Below are 21,436 nucleotides of genomic sequence, written 5' to 3' on the forward strand. Positions count from 1 at the left end.
TCAGCGCAGAATCGATCTGCACCAGCTCGATGATCTCCCAGTCTCCGTCAGCATTGATGACCCAAGAGATCGATCCGACCGTAAAGATCTGGCCGAGCTTCGGAGAGGATGAAGAGCCTGCAAAACATACCGTCTTGTTCGTCATAGAAACAGCACGCACACCCCTACCTGGTGCCCAACTATCGACAAAAGATGTTCGACAGTTCTCCGAGGGGTATCCCACGAAGGTAGATTGATCGGCGGAGGTGTGCATAATCAAGAATAAGAAGGCAACAGAGACACAAGAGTTAGGCAGGTTTGGGCCGTCAACACGACATAATACCCTACTCATGTGGTCTGTTGGTTTGTATCAGCTATCATATGATATCACGTGTGTTTTGAGAGGGGTCGCTGCCCACCTTATATAGTTTGGGGGGCATGGTTATAAGTCGGTTAGATCTAAGAGATAACCGGAAAGTAATAATAGATTACAGGAATCGTGGGATCGAACGTATCCTAACATATCTCGTAGCATCTTCAGGATATCACCCTTGATGCCTTGCGATACACGCTGAGCAGTGTCGTGCACCGTAGGTCTTCGTCTTGTGGGCCCGACCACCCCTGGCAGCGCAGCCCATGTAGTCTGCCGTGGATATGCGGGGTCGTACCCCCCACAATCGGCTGTTGTATATAGGACGTGCGTGGGAAGCAGGTGGGTTCGCGAGCGGTTCCGCGCGGGTGACGTTCTGGCAGCGAGGGGCCCCTGTGTGGGCGTGGGCGTGGGTGATGTAGGCGCGGTCAAACGACGTCCGGGTAGCGTGGGTCCACGCATGGATGCGCGCGAAACGGAGAGGGAAACTGACTGCATCCACGGACGTCCATACTAGGACGTCCGGGTGCTAGCTGAGCCCATACAAGATCTAATCAAAACGTGATTAACACATAATATAATATGCATTCCTTCTAAAGCTCCCTGGCAGTTCAGAAACTGCATGTTATGTTACAACCCATTCAAATCAAACGAAAAAATATACAGTATTTTAAAAAAACAAAATTATCTGTCAGCACTGAACTGCAGAAAATCGTAAGTCAACCGCCGATGCGATCGTCGCGTAATAAACTTCAATTGAGGTTGACCTCCTTGGAGTCGTCAGTACTGGAGTGACGAGTGGTGGAGTCCATGATGAACTGCTTTGCTTGTAGAGACGTTGACCAGTCTGGGTCATCAACGGCTTTCACATTTCGCAACCAAAGTTTGGTCTGATTCCTCGTCATTTATGGACCTCGGAACATATAGTGTGAAGACACAACTACTCTTGCAATCTTATTCCAAGTTTACATATTGAACTAACTTGATTGGCACTTAGGAGTACAGCTAGCGTTGGGGAAAAAGTATAGCAGCATATCTCACAATCATGACTTCGATAAGAGAGGATTCCGTAATCATTATAGAATGTTAAAGAATGTAACCCACCAGCCTGTCAGCGTTGAATATCCAACACACAATCTTCTGGTTCTTATTTTTTTCCCAAACCTTGACTACTTTAAGGTTTGCATGCATTTCGTGTACGTTCGTCTTGGCCCCGTCGTTGAGGCCAAAAACTTGGACAGTTTGCTTCCATGAATCTTTGAAATATTCGTTACTTGCTTGGAACACATAACTTCTCCATCAAGATCACAAACGAATCAAATATTCGTTACTTGCTTGGAACACATAACTTCTCCATCAAGATCACAAACGAATCAAGTGCTCATCCTTTGTTGAACCTGAACCTTCCATCCGAGATTGTGGTGTGATGAACTAATAAGATTGTTATTACAAGTCCTTTAGCATGACACCCCAAGCCCCTTCCAATATCTCAAAGGAGACATCGCATTTCGGAAAAACAGAAGGAAAATCTCATAAGATTGTGTCATGTCGAGAACCAAAATTCAGTTGACCTAGTCTACCAGGAAGAACATAGTTCAATTCCTCATGTGTTTCTGACAGTGAGTATAGATAAGTTAAAGAAAATCCAAGTGTTTTATATCCCTTGACGCACGAAACTTTGCTTATGTAAACTTTGAGGACTAAAACACACTTTGATAATTATGCGATGCAATTGAGCCCAAAAATAAACTTTGAGGGCTCAAATAGTCATTATGAAAATTCAAAAACAAAATTGAGGCTTGGATGATAGTTGAGAGAGCAAAATGACTATTCCGCTAAATATGATGGGGAGCTGATAAGAATCACAACTCCAAATACGCTAGGTTCCTTGTGGTGGAACCTACCCATCTGGGTTTAAGTCCTCCACTTAGCACGGGTGCTCGTATTTTCCTGGATTTATTTCAGGATTTACCAGCGCTATGCTTTCAGTGGTAGGCGACGTCCCCGTCGATAGCGAGGCGCAAGTGGATGACTTCGTGAATCTCGAGATCTGCCAGCTCAATCCTTCGAAATTACTTATAGGGGTAGGGTTTGCGTACATGTGTTCATAGTGGTGAGTGTACATATGTGTTGTGGGCGTCTGCGTTGTACCATGAAATTCTCAAAAAAAAAAACCTACTCTGCAATGCTCCTTGTTTAACTTTCTACAAGAATCACTTTAAAATTATTTCTCGCCTGCTTCCCATCCTGCTCTCCCACTAAAATCACTCAGCCTTTGCTAAAAAAAAACTAAAATCACTCTACTAAAGAATCAAGGTGTGGAACTCAAGAATGAGGTGGTGTAGCTCTACCAAACTCCTCCTGAGCAGTTGACTTCAAGCCAGCATGAACCGTCCAGTACGTGCTTCAGGCGAGAGGAATAATGCAGCTTAAGTATTTTAACGTTAGTTAAGAAACTTTAAACAAATAGTCCTAGCTTCCAAACTAAGTGCATTCTTTTGTTATGGTGTATATGTATACTCCGTTGAAGCACCACCCATGCTCTGACCCTGACTAGTTCGTGTTTATGACCACGTCCCCTGGCCCTCACCTCACTCAGCGCCCTCGCCAGTCGCCACGGGACGGAACCCACACGACATGCTCCGCCTCGCGTTTTTCCTCCTGGCACTCGCGCCATCACCCGCCACCGCCGCGCCTGGCCCGGTTAACGCGGCATCGGTGTCGTGCCCGTACGACCTGGCGACGGCGGCGCTGATGATCCCGCGCGAGTGCCACGCGAACGCCACGGCAGCGCAGGGCGCGACGGGGGTGATGCTGGCACGTGTTCGCGGCCTACATCTTCGCGGCGCCCGACCTCGCCAACCGCACCGGCGAGGCCTTCCTGCCGCTCGGGCCCACCGCCGCGTGCTCCGACGCCTTCGCGGCCCTGCTGCTCGCCGGAGGCCCCGTGCCTCGGTCCCTCCTCGCCGGGAACGAAGGCTCCTGCGACCTCACCGGCGACCCCGGCAAGCAGCTCGCGGCGGGTAGCCGCCCGTGCCAGCTGGCCACCATCGTCGGCGTGCGCGCGCCGGCGCCGACCACGCTTCCCAACGCCACGCGCCTCTGTGCCGCGCCGGGCTCGAAGCGCGCGCCGCCCGTACGGCCCGACACGCCCGGTTGCTCCGAGTGCCGCGGCGCGGTGATCGCCACCACCTACGAGATGCTGGCCAGCGCGCGCACCAAGGAATTCGTGCCCTGCGGGATGGCGGCCACCGTCGCCGTCTGGTCGCGCGCACCCCCGCCGCTAGAGCGCTACAGCGACTACGCGATCTGCATGCTCTAGGTCCTTGAGAACGTCAACAGCCTCGGCACCGGCGACCTCGTCCCTTCACCACATGGTTTCTTTTTCGGCTGAAATCTCCCAATATTTCTGATATATCATTTTTATCCGTAGGTGCCGATAAGAAAATATTTATCTTTTTGATATAAATTTTGTTTAAATTTATTTAAATTTACTTAAATTCAAATTAAATTTTATTTGAGTTTGGTCCGATATTTCCGATATATCCTTTTTATCTGTGATCCTTGATAAATTTTAATTTCCAAAAATGAAAACACCGCCGCCGCCGCCGCCTCCTGCTGCTGCCTCCGCCACCCAGTCCCCTCCGCCTGCTTCCAGTTCTTCTTCGTCGAGCAAAAGTACTGTGCCCATCGCCGCCGGCTCGGCTGCGGCAGGCGTCTGTCTCGGCTTCGCCGCCGTGGCAGTTCCAAGAATCCGTCGTCGACGTAGGATAACTGCAGGAGGAGACAGCGAGAGCGGCAACGACTCGAGCGACGACGACGACGACTCGGTGGCGTCGCTGCCGCCCCTACCGCGCGAAGGTCTCTACATCTTCACCAAGGCAGAGCTGATGCAAGCTACGAACGGATACGACAAGAAGCTGCTGCTGGGCACTGGCGGTGCCGGGAAGGTGTACCTCGGCCACCTCCCGTCGGGGCAGCGCGTGGCCATCAAGAAGATCTACCGGTCCAAGAAGGTCTCCGAGTTCTACGCGGAGGTGGCCGTGCTCGCCAAGCTGCGGCACCGCAACCTGACCACGCTCGTCGGCTACTGCCTCGGCAGGCCGCGGGCGCGGCGACCACGCGCTCGTGTACGAGTACATGGTGGGCGGCAACCTGTGGCGCGCGCTGTTCCAGGGAGAGCCGCCGCTGCCGTGGCGGCGGCGGCTGGTGGTGGCCGTGGACGTGGCGGATGGGCTGGCGTACCTGCACGGGTTCCGCGAGGGCGCCGTGGTGCACCGCTACGTGAAGCCCACGAACGTGCTGCTGTCGGAGTCCGGCGCCGCGAAGCTGTCGGACTTCGGCGTGTCGCGCATCGTGCCGGAGGGCGGGACGCACGTGTCGACGGAGGTGCGCGGCACGCGCGGGTACGTGGACCCGGAGAGCTTCAGCGCCGCACCGTGTCGGAGGCCGCCGACGTGTACAGCTTCGGCGTGGTGCTCCTGGAGCTCGCCACCGGGATGCGCGCCGTGGTGCCCACGCCGTCGGGGGTCGCCGAGTCCATCGTGCAGGCAGCGCACTGGGCCGTCGCCGAGGCCGGCGGCGCGTCCGGGACGGCCACGGCCGCCGAGGCCATGGTGGACTGGCGGCTGGGCCCCGCGTGGGACGGGGCCTCCGTGTGCGCCGTCTTCGCGCTCGCGTGCCGGTGCGTGTGACCCTACAAGCATGAGCGGCCGGAGATCGCGGGGGTGCTCGCGCAGCTCAAGGCCGAGCTTGCCGACTACAACGTGCGTGTCGACGGCGACGGCGACGTGTTGTTACCCGACGCAGAGAGTTCGGAGGGCACATACACAGCCTCGTCATCGGCTGCGACGACGCCCGAGCCGGCCAGATCCATGCCGTGGACGTCATCGTCATCCACGCTCAACGCTGAGGTGATGTCGACGGCATCACTGCAGAGCATGGGACAGCGTGGCTATCAGAACCTCGGTCAAACTGTTTGACTCAAACACATGGCAAGCAAGCATTGGTGCAAGTTAGATGGTGTCAAATGTTTACAAGCAAACTGTTTGACTCATATTGCTCCTCTGAATTGATAAGCAAGTCGGGTTTTTTCAATATAAGAATTGGCAAAAACCAGGTCAGTGATTCAGTGTACATGTTTGAGAATGGCAAAGGGCAGGTGGCCCAGCATGTTTGCAAGATTGGTTGATTTTTAAGTATACATGGTGATTGAAAAAAGCTTGAGTGAATCGAATCGATTGCAGTTCTCCAAACATTTAGGGGGTGTGTGCGAGAGCTCCAGCCCCTGGTGTGTATACCCTATATCTCTAAATTACTAAGCTGCCTTAACATGCTACAGAAATGTACACAAATCTATATAAAGCTCCTATATTTGTGACACAAATTGGGCTAGTAGCTCGATTAATCACTGATCAAAACTAAACATGTTTACAAAATTTGGTAGAAAACATGTCAACTTACCGCATCAGCATGTCAATGACAACTAATCGCACTAGTCCACTTGCTTGACATAATTAGTTGAGGTCGCACAAGAAAGAAAAGCATTTATGCAAATGCAAGTGCGGCCGATAGTGATCCACACGGATGAAAAATAAATTCGGCCAATACACAAAGCCATGAAGTGGTAACAGCATCCATTCACAAACAACAGAACAGTGACAGAACTGATCGATGATCGTCATGCACAAGTTTAGCAAAAGACCTATATAATAGACAGCTGCGGTAATCTTGCTGGTGGTTGGGACTGCGAGGATGATGGCTGTAATGTAACTGTAAGAAAGATTATTTAGCCATTGTCTCATCGATCTATCTCTATACCAAAAGAAGAACCAAATCAAACAAAGATCAAATGGAAAAGAAGAAGGGGGGGGGGGGGGGGGGGGGGGGGGGCGCCTGGGGCAGGACGAGCGGCCGCCCCAGGACGAACGGGGCGGCCGCTCCAGGCCTTCAATGCCAAAGGGCCCCAGCAGCCGTGTGTTGGACGTAGTACAACTTTGAGCAGCAGCTAGCCAGTAGAACGCGCGCTGGTGCAGTCTTGGAATCTTGCACGCCCGCACATCCTCCTCTCTAGATTTCTGAATCCAATGGCCATCCTGAATCGCTAATTTCTCCTGTTATGCTAAATGGATGATCAACTTTGCATAGATAATGAATGTTAAAAAAGTGTTTATTATTAGATCGGTGATAATTTTGCATAAATAAATATTAAAAGGAATTTTAAGGTGATTTAATATGTACTCCCTCTGGTGCAATGTAAATTGTATTTCCTCCATTCCAAATTAAAAAAAAAACTCGACCCGTGGGGGTAAGACAGCCCCGAGACATTATGCTTTAGAAAAAGACCTTCTCACACAGGTCGAGAAAACCCCCAAACCTCTGCCCCACCCATACATAACGGCACCGCAGCTCCCATGAGACTGGACTGGCCTTAGACCTGTGCTTTGGCGTGAGGCAGACCAGGGGATTGTTTTTCAACGCGCAAATAAATTGCGCCTCCTCCGGCCAACAAATCCGCCCTCGAGGGGGTTCGAACTCTGGCCGGCAGGGTGCAAAGCGCACAGCCAGATCAACTGGTCTAGCGTTCGCTTGCCTCCGTCTCAAATTATAAGATGTTTTCTAAACATACTATATATCTAGGTGCGTAGCAAAGGCTATAAATCTAGAAAACAAAATTTTCTTATAATTTAAAACAGAAACAGTAAATCGTTTACTTTTGTCCTAAATTAAACATGTCTATTTATATGCAACATCAAACAAGATTTCGAATGATACTAAGTACAAATAAATTATTTCATAAAATATTGCTTATATATTTCAAGTGTTTATTTGTAACATTTAATATATAATCGTATAGTATTATTTATTATTAAGATGGCTCTATTAGGGGGCCCTAATTGCGTGTGCCGCTCCAGGCCCTATAAAACACAGGACCGGCACTGGGTGGGGGGGGGGGGGGGGGGGGGGAACACCTTTCCAGTGATAGAAGCGGTAAATTGCACTGAACCCTGAATGCGTTCTACGACTACGAGGCGAATGGTATATGGTGGCTCAATACAAGGTTAACAAATTTGTCCCCGGTTTGTGTCCATCTCCACCAGATCTTTGGAATGGTAGTCCGGTCCGGTGGTAGAGTTTGAATTTCTTGGACGAGGACTAGTAGTAGAGAGATCAGAGATCTGAGTTGGCCTTTGGACTCGTCCGGCGTACGCCATTTCATATTCAGCAACCGTTGCAGAGATGAAAAAGATAGTCAACCTTTGTATATTAAAGTAGAAATGTGCAATCAGTAGGAATCCGGTGGCGGTTGGCGCCCGATTAAGGCCCTATTTAGATCCCACCCAAAAAACCAAAATTTTTCAAAGATTTTCCGTCACATCAAATCTTGCGGTATATGCATGGAGCATTAAATGTAGGTAAAAAGAATAACTAATTGCACAATTTGCCTGTAATTGGCGAGACGAATCTTTTAAGCCTAAATAGTCCATAATTGGACAATTTTTACCAAATACAAACGAAAATGCTACAGTAGCCAAAAGCCAAAAAAAAATTTCGGAACTAAACGCGCCCTAACAGACGGGCTGCCGGCGTTGACGCACGACCAAGGCGAGGATATTAGTCAACTGACGCCGACGGCTGATGGAAGTCCTAGGTTAGCCACTAACCAGCGACGGAGGAGAGGAAGGTCGAGGCGGGCGGGCGGCCGGTCGCCGTGGCCGAGCCGCTGACTACGAGTTGGGGTCTGCTCATGAGCTTCCATCATGAGCTGTTGCGGGCCTGCGTGGAGTGGGCCAACCAGAACTGCTCCTTTTGGGACTGTCAAACTTGAGCACACAGCAGACTTTCTTCATTGAGGCCGGCTCGATGGGCTTGGCGGCTTTTTTTCTCTCTCGATTATCTCTATCTATTCGTATTTGTTGGAACAACTTTAATCGGTATATATATATACGTATTTCTCCTAATATCATTGATCTCTTTCACAAAATCTAGAAGGTTTTTTGTTTTGATAAAGACACTCAAAAGAGTGCCTCACAAAGTAGATATTCTTTGGGTGATGCTGCAAAACATACGTCCGGAATCTTAGAAAAATCGTACGCTCTGCTCTGTGCTCGCTCCAGCACAGCGACCGGCCCATCTATGGCTCTCTCCTCTATTTACTCCATCTGCACTGCGACAGCCGACAGAAATCTCCAACTCCTCGCTTCGCTCGTTGCGGCTCACCGCACCCGTAGCTTGCCCCCAGCCGCCTCGTGGCGGCGCCCACCCCGCGTCGAGCCGCGACACGTCTGTCGCCACACCGTGCTCCATCCCTCGTGGCGCCCACTCCGCCTCGTCGCGCCTTGCCCTGTCCCTCACCGCGTCGAGGTGTTCTCGACGCCGTCGTTCCCCACCAACAGGTCATGGCACTGTTGACGCTGGCGGCACCACAACGCTCGACCTCAGCTCGCGACTTCACAAGATCCGGAGTGGCTAGACCCAGAGTGGGCTTCTCCGGCTGCACCTCGCGCTCCCTTTCCTTCCTCGGATGTTGCAAGCACGTGTTGCAAGCGTATGTTTCAAGTGTTCTAGGTGTTTCATATGCATGTTGCACGTGATTAATGTGGATGTTATAAAAGTAGACCGGGATGTTGCATATGTTGCAATGACTATACGTGTGTGTTGCAAATGTCTATTCCAAATGTTTCAGTTGTTTCAGACGGATGTTCCACGTGTTTTATCTCGGTGTTGCATATTTTTCACATTTATGTTGCAAGTGTTTCATCCGAATATTGCATATGTTGCAAGTGTTTCACCTAGATGTTGCATATGTTTTTTAATAGCTATGCACGTGTTTCGCTCATGTTTTAGATGTATGTTGGAAGTGTTTCAACTGTTTTTTGGACGTATGTTTCAAATGTTTCCTCTATATGTTGCAAAAGTAGATCTGGTGTTGCACATGTTGTAGTGGACCCCATTTGTAGCAGTTGCCTGCTGCAGCTGCTAGGCCTATTGCAGAACCGACCAATTTATAAGAGTACAAGTACAATGGCAGCCCGCAAGCGATCGCACTGTCATACTTGAACCCATATAAACCCGGTAGTCCATCGAGTACCACGACGGGTCTCGATAAACGATTTACAACAACCAAGATCGTACATGATTCAACATACATGCCACATATTACATAAAGTTCACATATACATTTCATCATCAGAGTACGAATAAAAATTATTACAAACCGAGTTTGATAGATAAAGCGGAAGCAAATAAGTTTGAAAATAAAGTTTCCAACATAGTTTGATACAGTGCCAAGTAGGATCACGGTCCACAAAAGCAAAGATAGGGATTAATAAAGAAGCCTGCCCAAGGCTTACTCCTCATCCACAGCGGGATAGAAGCAACTCTTGCAATAACCATGATACATAGTGCCATCTGCAACAATGGGAAATAAAACCCTGAGTACGAGAAGGTATTCAGCTAGACTTACCCGTCATAAACCAGAAATAAAATGACTCCAAGGATTATGCAAGGCTATATAAGTGGATGTAGCTTGACAACATTTTGTATAAAGGCAAATGACTTAGTCGTACTATTCGAATTCCTTTAACAAGTTAATTATAACTATCCATCTCTAGATTAGCAACTATCCTGTGCCAAACATATAGTATATCATTTAAAAGCATACAATAGTAACCATAGCAGGTATTGTAATTCCATATTCATTCAAACCATCATGTTTCATAACACAGTTACTACGATGTTGGGACTAGCCAAGTTTCTCACTATCCGGGAGAGACGGTGATTCGAATCGATTTCAACCAGCTGGGAATTTATTCCTAACACAAACCCAGGCACACCGCGCGAAGGCAGCCTTAGGTCACCTTTGGTACAACTCAGGTCTACATTTCGCGGGTCCGTACTGCGCCGCACAATCTGGAACACCAGATGCCAGGACGTTCAGGCCTAGCCTGCCCTTGGGCTCAGTCTGATCGTTCCCCGGAAGGAGCGCACAACAAAACGGGTCCCGGCCTGAGTTGAATTACTCGGCTTCGCGGTCGGAACGAGTTATCCGGCTAGCTATGTGAGAGGCATGCGTTCAATCTTGTCCGAAGAGCCAACAACGGTACGGTCCTTAATCGACATAGACGGGGATAGATCCACACCCAAGACCTCCATGTCTTGTTGCTTCTCTATCGTCATCCCGCCCGGTCTCGATTTTCTTTTACCCCATGGTTCTATTCCACGATAGCAAATATAGCCAATCGTGCTCCGATATCCACCTATATCTCGCAGGTGACAGGATATCACCCGACTTCTACCGATCTAAGCATGGCTAAGCATATATTCGATCCTAGACCTATACCGGTTAAAGGTGTAATATCTGGACAAGGAATGTATATGTATCAAGTGGTTCCATTCAACTCTTATAACCTAATACATCAATCATAAGTACTTAAGTAATCATTTGTAAAATACTGGGAGACTTAGAATGCTCCGGGGCTTGCCTCGCAGAAAAGAAGTAGGGCGGTGGTCAGGACACTCCGAAAGCTCTTCAGGATTCTGCTCCACGCATTCGGGAGCTGCGACTTAAGTATTCTCCTACTAGTCCCCTTCCTCTGCTTCGTCGAATTCTAGCAACGTTATTTCTTCCTCCGATCCTAGATGCATGAATATGGCATAAGATATCGTGAATGCATATATGTTAACAAGTGTAGCATGATGACACATGATGAATGCATTCATATAAGTATTCATAACAGCATGGTGTTAACAAGTGCATCATGTTTATTGAGTAGGTGCATATCTCTTCTCGATTATCTAATTAACTACTTCCACAATACATCTACTATATCACAAAACAGTAGCTACTTGTTTCACTCATAACTGGAGTTCTACTAATCCAAATGCAGTGATCCTGGACTTTCTGGAAAGCTTATCAAATTATCTACAACTTTGTTATTAACCATTTTTATAGCAAACATCATCCCTATCATGCAACTTATCAAACTACCGAATCTATCCGGAATCCTTTTAAATTTGCATTTTAAAGCAACCATACTTCTACTTCATGTAATCACTCAAAGTTTGACAACATAAAGCCTACCAACAGTTTAAGCATACCAAATACATTCAAGACAATATAATGGTGAAGCCCAAACTATTTATTTAAATGCCTTTATTATTTTATTTAGATATTTAGATTAAATAATAAACATATACCAGATGTACTTCATAAATTCTCAAAAATTTACAGTGCTTTACTAAGGTTACTAAAAGACTACTGTAAAAGCTTCATGCCATTTTATACAGTAAAACATCTTATACAAAAATGACAAGACAGAAAGGCTTAAAGTAGCATAAATAGAAAACCCTAGTGAAAAGTGTCAAGCAATAGATTTCCTATTTTTCTTAGCATCCCTATGGTCCTAGGATTACCCCCAACAAATTTCATGAATTTTGTATTCATAAATAATTTATAAAAATTCATACAAGGATTTACTATTTATAAAAGAAAAATCTATAACTATAAATCTACCCATGCACTGATCCTCAAATTTTTACCAGAGCTCATACATGTTGAGAATAGCTTACCACAAAAATTTCATAATTTTTGGAGCACAGGAACTCTATATATAAAATAAACAAGTTTGCATGCATTCAAAAACACATTTCAAATCTCCATTTAAATCTCCAAAAATTTCTACTGTAAATGTCAAGAATATATTTTTCCTAAATACTACACTTCCTAAGGAACACTACACAATTTATTGCACAATTTTTGAAGCTACCAAACTGGAGATATAAAAATCACAAAATAATTCAAAATCTGGAATCAAATGACCTAGCTTTCAAATACAGAGTCGCTGACCGGTGGGACCCGTTGGTCAGAGGACCCACGCGTCAGTGAGACAAGAACAGAGTCGCTACGCTGCTCTACGGTGGCGCGGCCAAGGCTCGCCGACGGTGAACTTGCCGGCGGTGACATCATCACACGATGATCTACGTGACCTGGCGCATCGATTGAGCTACGTGGGTGGCCTTCTCGTCGGAGCTAGCGGCTACGGCGGCGACTCGGCACGGCGGGGCGGAACAACGGCGGCACGTCAGAGGAGGCCATGGCGAAGCAAGCTCAAGCTCGGATGAGCATATACTACCCAAGGCGAACTCAACGCGCTAGCTAACGCCTGGAGAGGCGGACGGTGGCGCTCCGACCACGGTGATGGGGCTCGCGGTGATGCTCCGGTGAGGATTTGCACGGCGTGGTGGCTTACCAAGCTTTATCAGTGGGCGCTGGGAGGAGCAGTGGTGTGCTGGAGAGGCGGTGGTGCTGTTGCGATGGCGATTGAGTCGCTAGGCTAGCCGGTGACTGGCAATGGCGATGGCGGCGAGCGGCGTTGAGGCTGCAGCTGCTGCGGGCGCTGTGAATGGCGAAGGAGAGCCGAGAAAAAGCGAAATGGAGGCACGGCTGAGTGCGGGCGGGTGCGGGAGAGGTGAAGGCGCGCACTAGCCTGCCCTGGCCACACACGGCGAGGCGCCGGTGACGTGCGGCCGGCCGCTGGCTCCACGCGGCGCGCGAGGCCTGCCGGTGGTCGGCCACTAAATCACTCGTTTAGTTCATCAGTAACCTCGATACGAGCCTGACAGCGAGTATTGACGATGATTTTTCATGCTAAACCGTAGCTCCATCGTGCAATCGACCTAAACAAAATTTGTTGACTCATGTACCAGCTACAACTCTCTTTCAGTGAACTTATGCTAAATCACAACCGAGACTGAGTAAAATCACCCCCAAAGTCAGCCTGTCAGTCGGTCAGTGAACACGACTTAGAAAAATTTGTGTAAGTGTTGAAATGTTGATTTAGCTGATTCTTGTGAGACCAATTCAAGCATGTTAGAAGCTAAATCAGTCAATGACCCAAAAATAAAAGTTGTTCCTTATAGCAAATACTACAACTTTGCTTTAGTGATCTCCTCCATGCAAGGTCTCTAACACCTAGTTCAAACTTGGTCAAACATATCACATTTAAATGTTGATACACTTCAAACTATGGCTTAATGACCTAATTACCCCTAACCATGAATATCCAAGTTGTTCATAATGACACTCTAAACATGTTTAAGCAATTTGCAAGGTCATTCAATCATTTCATGTATTAGTCACTCATAGAGCTATTTAGGGTAATCACATGAAACATGACTTAAGGCTTGATCATGGGAAATGACATTCATGAACCATGTTCCATTTGCTAACCTAAGTATAGCTAAGGTGTTTTAGTGACTAACATTACCCACTTGCATTCATTTACACATGATCATATGCATATATTCCAAGAAACACGAGATAACAAGCAATGTTTCATACGTTTCGATCAAGTGTTTCAATTGTAAATGATGGTTTATGAATGCTTGATGCTCATGCTCATGTTATGCAAGTCAAGTTATGCAAGGCTAACACTCGAGGTGTTACAGCCCCTCCCCCTTATAAAAATCTTGTCCCGAGATTTGCAAGACCTACCATTCTTAGAAAAAGGCGGGATAAACTTATCGTAGATAATCTTCTCTTTCCCACGTAGCATCTTGTTCACTATGATTGTTCCACACCACCTTATAGAACTTAATAATCTTACTCCGTGTCACTCTCTCCATCTCCTCTAATACTCGAATTGGCTTTTCTTCATAGGTCAAATCCGATTGAAGCTGCACGTTGGTGGGTGCAATAGCTTCTTCAGGTACTCGAAGACATTTCTTCAACTGAGAAACATGGAAGACATCAAATATTGCACTCATCTCTGGTGGAAGTTGTAACTTATACGTAACATTTCCTTTTCGTTCCAAAATCTTGTATGGCCCTACATATCTTGGTGAAAGCTTCTTTTTCATCCCAAATCTCTTCACCCCTTTCATGGGTGATACTTTCAAGTATACATAGTCACCCACTTCAAAAGTCAGTGGTCTTTTTCTATCGGCATAACTCTTTTGTCTTGATTGAGCTGCCTTCATATGCTGTTGGATGATACGTACTTGCTCTTTGGCTTCATTGACAAAGTCAATACCAAAGTATCTCCTTTCACCGGGCTCAATCCAATTCAATGGAGTTCTACATTTTCTGCCATACAATGCTTCAAATGGAGCCATTTTGATACTCGCTTGATAACTGTTGTTATAGGAGAACTCAGCTAAAGGTAACCATTTCTCCCATGAACCTTTTGAAGATATAACACAAGCTCTAAGCAAATCTTCTAGGATTTGGTTCACTCGCTCTTTCTGTCCTGAAGTTTGCGGATGGTATGCCGAACTTCTGATTAGCTTGGTTCCCAAAGCCTGGTGTAAGTGCTCCCAGAAACGAGCTATGAACTATGGTCCTTGATCTGAGATTATAGTCCTGGATACTCCATGCAGTCTCACAATCTGGGAAACATATATCTCAGCGTATTTCCCAACTATATACCGTGTGTTCACAGGTATAAAGTGTGCTGACTTGGTGAGATGATCAACAATAACCCATATTGAATCGTGACCTTGTGGCGTCATTGGAAGGCCTGTGATAAAGTCCATGCTGATTTCCTCCCATTTCCATCCTGGAATAGGTAATGGCTGAAGTAATCCGGTACATTTCATATGGACAGCTTTTACTCTACTGTAGTTATCGCACCTAGCGACATAGGCTGCGATCTCTTTCTTCATCTTAGTCCACCAAAAACGGGTTCTCAAATCTTGATACATCTTACTACTACCTGGATGGATAGACAATTTGGATGAGTGAGCTTCATCTAAAATTTGATTCCTTAGCTCACGGTCTTTTGGTACCACAAGTCGGTCCTCAAACCATAAAACACCTCTTTCGTCCAATCTGAAATGCTTGGTCTCTTGCTCTTGCATTTTTTTTTGATGTGACTTATTCCTACATCTGTCTGTTGTAGCTCTATGATTTTGCTCTCAAGTGAACAACTGATCGTGATATTGTGTAGTACCGCAGGGTGTAACAAGTTGAATCCATCTTCTAATAATGCTTCTATAGTGTTGCAATAGGACTTCTGACTGAGTGCATCTGCTACTACATTAGCTTTTCCCGGATGGTAATGCACTTCTAAATTGTAGTCCTTAATCAGCTCTAACCATCTTCGTTGTCTCATGTTCAACTCTGGTTGGGTAAAGATATACTTGAGACTTTTGTGGTCAGTATATATATGACATACATTGCCCAACAGATAATGTCTCCATATCTTTAATGCGTGAACAACTGCTGCAAGTTCTAAATCATGTGTAGGGTAGTTGACTTCATGCTTTTTCAATTGCTGAGAAACATATGCAATTACTCTTCCTTCTTACATAAGCACACATCCCAAACATATTCTTGATGCATCACAAAATACATCAAAAGGCTTTTCAATGTCTGGTTGTGCTAGCACAGGTGCTGTAGTCAACAAAGTTCTGAGGGTGTGAAAAGCTGCTTCACATTCTGGTGTCCATTTGTACTTCTCATCCTTCTGAAGTAGTCTGGTCATAGGCTTAGCTATCTTTGAAAATCTGGAATAAAACGACGATAATACCCTGCTAACCCTAGAAAACTCCGAACTTTATGAACCGAAGTTGGGGCTTTCCAATCCATGACCTCTTGTACTTTTGATGGGTCTACAGAGATTCCATCTCGTGATAAGATGTGACCTAAGAAAGGTACTTTGCTCAACCAAAATTCACATTTGCTAAACTTCACATATAGCTTATGCTCCCTCAATCTGGATAAAACAATCCTTAGATGCTCTTCATAATCTGACTCATTTTCTGAATAAATCAATATATCATCGATAAACACGACCATGAACTTGTCAAGCTCGGGCATGAATACCGAGTTCATCAGGTACATGAAGTAGGCTGGAGCATTTGTTAGTCCGAAAGACATAACCAAATACTCGTATAAGTCGTACCTAATAGAGAAAGCAGTTTTAGGTATATCCTCTAGCCTGATTTTTATCTGATGGTAACCTGATCTCAAGTCAATTTTGGAGAATACCTTTGCCTTCACTAGCTGATCGAACAAGATGTCGATGCGAGGCAACGAATATTTGTTCTTGATGGTCACAGCATTGAGTGGTCTGTAATCTACACACATTCTTAATGACTTGTCCTTTTTCACAAACAAGGCCGGACATCCCCATGGAGATGAGCTAGGTTGAATAAGACCTTTGTCCAATAGATCTTGTAATTGAACCTTAAGTTCTGCTAACTCATTGGGTGGCATTCTATAGGGCCTTCTGGATATGGGTGCCATACCTGGCACTAACTCGATCTTAAATTCCACATCCCTATTAGGTGGTAAGCCTAGTAATTCCTCTAGAAATACATCCGAAAACTCACAAACCACTAGGATATCACAAAGTGTGGTGGTTTGGATAGCACAAGCTAAATATTGGAGTTCAAAATTGCGGGAGAGTGGTACTAGAAAAGCATTCCCTCCCGTGGGTTCTCTCAGCATAATAGTATGGGTGCTAGTGTCAATAAGAACACCATGATACTTCATCCAATTCATGCCTAAGATTACACTTATTGATAACCCGGGCAATATTATCAAATCCGTTGTGTACTCCCTCCCTTGTATAGAGATGAGCACATTTTTTACTATCTTTTTGGTAGTAACAGTACCCCCTGCTAAACTTATGTTATAACCCCCTTTGCTTACTTCAATTATTTCATGATCATGCCTAGATGCAAATGCTTGACTCATAAATGAATGAGAAGCTCTCGAATCAAATAAAACAACAGCAGGATGCTTGTTGACGAGAAACATACCAGCCGTGATAACTTCTCCAGCGGGCACTTCCTCAACAGCGGTATAATGCATGTATCCTAGACGTGCCCTTGCGTTCGCCTACCTCTGATTGTTCTGATTTGGGTTGCCATTCTTCTTGGGGTGGGGGCATTCCTTGGCCCAATGACCCATTTGGTTGCAGTTGAAACATGGCTGATTATTCCTCAGTCCGGTGGAGCTTCTCTGACTGCCAGTCCCTTTTGGTAAGGCAATAGTGAATGCCTTACAGAATGGTTTTTGTGGTCTGTTATTCTAAGCTTTAGGTGGTGGAGGCCTAAACTTGGGTGTAGGTGGACGGAATTATGGCCTAGCTATGATAGGCACTTTCGACTGGGAAGATCCGGAGGCACCTGCCTCATATGCCCTCTTGCGACCCTTAGCAACGGCATGCATGTTATTGTGGTTTTCTTGGGTCAAGGCATCACTAATAAACTCATTGTACGTGGCACACCTAGAATTTGCCATGATCTTCATTAGTTTGGTACCCAGACCCCGTATGAAGCTCTCTATCTTTTTCTCTTTAGTATCCACAAAACCTAGAGCATATCTAGACAGGTTGTTGAATACGTGCATATATTCTTTGAGAGTCTTTGTTCCTTGAGTGAGCCTCATAAATTTGGCCGCTTTCATGCGCATAAGGCCCAAGGGAATATGATGTCCCCTAAAAGCCAGCTTGAACTGTTCCCAGGTCACTCGCGCATTAGCAGGCAGAGACGACAAGAAATGTGTCCACCAGATCCCTACTGGTCCTTGCAGCTGATGAGAAGCATACTCAGCTTTTAGATGCTCCGTGACCCTTAGTAGATGAAACTTCTGCTCAATGGTATTGAGCCACTCGTCAGCCTATAGTGGTTCCTCAGCCACCTTGAAGATTAGAGGCTTTGTATCCAGAAATTCCTTGAATGTACTATGCTGATTTGGCTCGACCCTTGGTTGATGTGGGTGGCCACGAGCGGTGTTTTGCGTGATGAAGCGCAGAGCTTCTTCCATTGTCCTTTGGCTCCCCAAGAACTAGGTAAAGAACTCCTGAGCGGACGGCGGTGGCGGTGGTGGTAAGTCATCATTATTGCCATCCTGGCTACCACTAGCTCTAGCATGGGTGCGCGTCATCTACGATGTTGCAACAATAAGCGATTATCGGTTGATGCCACAAGATTGTAGATGAATCATAATCATGCCAAACTGAAATTACTGGAGAAAACTCTCAAATTCACAATAAAAACAAAGGCATAACAATTCATTCTCGCAACATGACATCACCAATTTGATCGCTCATCGGACTCATAGCACGTTAATATCTAAATCATGAGCTCAGATAGCTCAACTAGAATTAGGGTTTTAACCGGACGTGCGATAGTCATGCAAATAAAAATTTTACATGAGTTCAAATTACCCCTACCAATTCTAAACTACCGGTCCATTACAAATCCAATGATGATATATCAGGCACTTATACTAAATACTACGCAGTCTAATCCTTGTTATGATCACTATCGAGGTCAGAAATAGGACCACCTCCTTCCTCAGGCTCCACCTCTTCCTCTTTCGATTCTGCTTTCCCCTCCTGCCAGAAGGGCGGTTGTGTGCGGGCTGGTATAGTAAGCCGCACCTCGTACCATGGCTGTCCTTCCAGGTACTCATCAATCCAATGATAAAGGGGTAGTTCATGGTACCCCACAAAGTGCAGAACTCTCCACAAGAGGGTAGGTGTTCCGAAAACAGTCAGGAAATTCTCACTACCAACGGTTGCTGCCATCTATACCATCAGCATGTACTCTTGGTGAGACAAGGCCATAATGGATAAGAGTTACATAACCGAGTAAGAATTTTATAAGGGGAGGAACAATGTAATTATGTGAATGATAATTATCATGATGCATGCTCGTTCCGTACGTCCTCACAACTTAGGAAAAAATTTGTTTCTAACGGTAGACACGGTGGCATACATATGTTCTCTCATATATAGCGTAACTAGTCGAGCTACACGTTTTGTTGTTAGTGTACCTGCATAAAAATTTCATTTCAGCCCTAAACCCATAATGAAATATGTAGAATGTAATTGTAAATACTTCCATATATGTATACCCATACATATACTTCCGTATCAATCTACCCGACAATAATTTAAACCCACAATTAAATACATACCATATACACATGAAAGCATGCATACATAGCCGTACCAAAGCTAACTCTCCCCGACCGCACACTCACATCTTGCGATCATACCCTCATCATCTTACCTTGGCGTAGAGGCATTTGATCCATACATTACCACTCAAGTGAATGTCATCCATACAATAGCACGCCATATGGACGACGAAGTAAAAACCCCCATGTTAGTACTTAATAGCCACCTAATAGTCCTTAATTTGGGCATAAGGAAAGTGATCATTGGCACACTTTAGATTTCAATTAACTATTAATATAACTATTAGTTGCTAGAGAAGGGTTTTTTTTGAAACAAAAACTTTTGTTTTAAATACACATGTGACAATTAACGTTGAATCTTGCTCTGATGCCAGCTGTTGTAGAACCGGCCAATTTATAAGAGTACAAGTACAATGGCAGCCCGCAAGCTATCGCACTGTCATACTTGAACCCATATAAACCTGGTAGTCCGTCGAGTACCATGACGGGTCTCGATAAACGATTTACAACAACCAAGATCGTACATGATTCAACATACATGCCACATATTACGTAAAGTTCACAGATACATTTCATCATCAGAGTACGAATAAAAGTTATTACAAACCGAGTTTGATAGATAAAGCGGAAGCAAATAAGTTCAAAAATAAAGTTTCCAACATAGTTTGATACAGTGCCAAGTAGGATCACGGTCCACAAAAGCAAAGATAGGGATTAATAAAGAAGCCTGCCCAAGGCTTACTCCTCATCCATGGCGGGATAGAAGCAACTCTTGCAATAACCATGATACACAGTGCCATCTGCAACAATGGGAAATAAAACCCTGAGTACGAGAAGGTACTCAGCTAGACTTACCCGTCATAAACCAGAAATAAAATGACTCCAAGGATTATGCAAGGCTATATAAGTGGACGTAGCTTGACAACATTTTGCATAAAGGCAATTGACCTAGTCGTACTATTTGAATTCCTTTAACAAGTTAATTATAACTATCTATCTCTAGATTAGCAACTATCCTATGCCAAACATGTAGTATATCATTTAAAAGCATACAATAGTAACCATAGCAGGTATTGTAATTCCATATTCATTCGAACCATCATGTTTCATAACACAGTTACTATGATGTTGGGACTAGCCAAGTTTCTCACTATCCGGAAGAGACGGTGATTTGAATCGATTTCAACCAGCTGGGAATTTATTCCTAACACAAACCCAGGCACACCGCGCGAAGGCAGCCTTAGGTCACCTTTGGTACAACTCAGGTCTACATTTCGTGGGTCCGTACTACGCCGCACAATCTGGAACACCAGATGCCAGGACGTTCAGGCCTAGCCTGCCCTTGGGCTCAGTCTGATCGTTCCCCGGAAGGGGCGCACAACAAAATGGGTCCTGGCCTGAGTTGAATTACTCGGCTTCGCGGTCAGAACGAGTTATCTGGCCAGCTAAGTGAGAGGCATGCGTTCAATCTTGTTAAAAGCGCCAACAAGGTACGGTCCTTAATCGACACAGACGGGGATAGATCCACACCCAAGACCTCCATGTCTTGTTGCTTCTCTGTCGTCATCCCGCCCGGTCTCAATTTTCTTTTACCCCATGGTTCTGTTCCACGATAGCAAATATAGCCAATCGTGCTCCGATATCCACCTATATCTCGCAGGTGACAGGACATCACCCGACTTCTACCGGTCTAAGCATGGCTAAGCATATATTCGATCCTGGACCTATACCGGTTAAAGGTGTAATATCTGGACAAGGAATGTATATGCATCAAGTGGTTCCATTCAACTCTTATAACCTAATACATCAATCATAAGTACTTAAGTAATCATTTGTAAAATACTGGGAGACTTAGAATGCTCCGGGGCTTGCCTCGCAGAAAAGAAGTAGGGCGGTGGTCAGGACACTCCGGAAGCTCTTCAGGATTCTACTCCACGCCTTCAGGACCTACAACTTGAGGATTCTCCTGCTGGTCCCCTTCCTCTGCTTCGTCGAATTCCAGCAACGTTATTTCTTTCTCCGATCCTAGATGCATGAATATGGCATAAGATATCGTGAATGCATATATGTTAACAAGTGTAGCATGATGACACATGATGAATGCATTCATATAAGTATTCATAACAGCATGATGTTAACAAGTGCATCAT

The 21,436-nt window shown here is 45.7% G+C and overlaps 1 pseudogene; it reads left to right on the forward strand.

Moving 5' to 3' along the window:
* Positions 1-2,980: 2,980 nt before the first annotated feature.
* LOC136551168 (proline-rich receptor-like protein kinase PERK3) lies at positions 2,981-5,633 on the forward strand (annotated as a pseudogene).
* Positions 5,634-21,436: the final 15,803 nt, after the last annotated feature.

Source organism: Miscanthus floridulus, chromosome 4 (assembly GCF_019320115.1).
Source record: "Miscanthus floridulus cultivar M001 chromosome 4, ASM1932011v1, whole genome shotgun sequence".
Taxonomy (NCBI): Eukaryota; Viridiplantae; Streptophyta; class Magnoliopsida; order Poales; family Poaceae; genus Miscanthus; species Miscanthus floridulus.